The sequence below is a fragment of the Triticum urartu genome, chromosome 4A (assembly GCF_056163025.1).
Source record: "Triticum urartu cultivar PI428250 chromosome 4A, HENAU_Tu73, whole genome shotgun sequence".
NCBI classification, from domain to species: domain Eukaryota; kingdom Viridiplantae; phylum Streptophyta; class Magnoliopsida; order Poales; family Poaceae; genus Triticum; species Triticum urartu.
This window is the reverse complement of record NC_141876.1, coordinates 194,353,204-194,354,449: the sequence shown is the minus strand read 5'-3', so window position 1 is coordinate 194,354,449 and position 1,246 is coordinate 194,353,204.

Below are 1,246 nucleotides of genomic sequence, written 5' to 3'. Positions count from 1 at the left end.
TTGGTAAATTGTATCCTCTGTTTTCTCAACCATGCTCTGTTTTCAAGCTGGTGGCATTTAAGATTGAAGCTTGTGGTATATGTTTCCATGATACCCTGACGGGTGGAACCTATGCCTTCCCCAAACGGTATGAACCAAAAGGTTTTCTTGGGTCATACTTATCTGGTATTGCACAAGGTAATAACTTTCAACACTAATATCATTTTCAAAATACGAGAGGTGAATGAAAGGTTATACGTTGAACAAGTGGGAGTCGACCTTGAACCCTGTGTTCATGCCCATGGGCCCGATGTATACCTTATCATGGAAGCTTCTCTTAAAATAACTATCCCCTTGTTATAAGTTCATCTTGTATCTCAGGACATGGTTCCGACCATGTTTCTCCTTGATTCCATTTCTCGTGCAAGTTTGAGCACTTGTCTTCTGTAGAGCATTACCCTAGTACAACCTCTACTTTGATCTGTCGTCGAGTGTTACCCACCTGGTATCTCGATATTATCATGGAACTGCATAACTTCTTATGAGTTCTTCAACAAGTGCTACATTCTCACTGACTCCAAAACTTTCACGGGCTCTGAGTTATTAAACACTCAAAGACACCGATAACTGACTGAAGTCTGCACCGCGATTAAACAAATCATGGTAACCTTCATGACTTACGAGTTTGAACTCGATCACGTCATTCCTAGCCTGCTTGGCTATATCCTTGTCTTACCGATTTTAACTGTGCTACCTGGTCCTTCTTCCTAGAGCAAAAATTTTGAGGTGAGATAATCTTACGTCGATCTTCCTCGTCATAACAATTGTCCTTGAATGACAAGCTTGATTTCAAGTTTGTGTCATACCTATGGTTTCAATAACTTCTCGCTTCATCATTCCGTGGACTTGATGTCATCGCCGATCGGTTACATCTTCTTGAAACCTCTCGACAAATGTGTCGTGATCATCATCAACATTTTGACCCCTTCCAGGATATCAATTGAATTCATGATGAGAAGTACCATCCTCGCCCCTCAATGGTTTGTGTTATCACCGACCACTTTATTGCCTTCCGTTCAACACAAACTTATTCGTGTTTTGTGTTATACCTTGAGATCCTTGCTATCCAGCATTTGTTCTTATTTACCTTGGAATGTTACCACCTTCTATGTCAATAATGTCGTGGTAATTTTACCACCTCTTGAGAGTTCTTGATATAGTAATATCTCTCGCCTTTTTCGTTCATTTCTTGGTCTCCGTGTTGTTT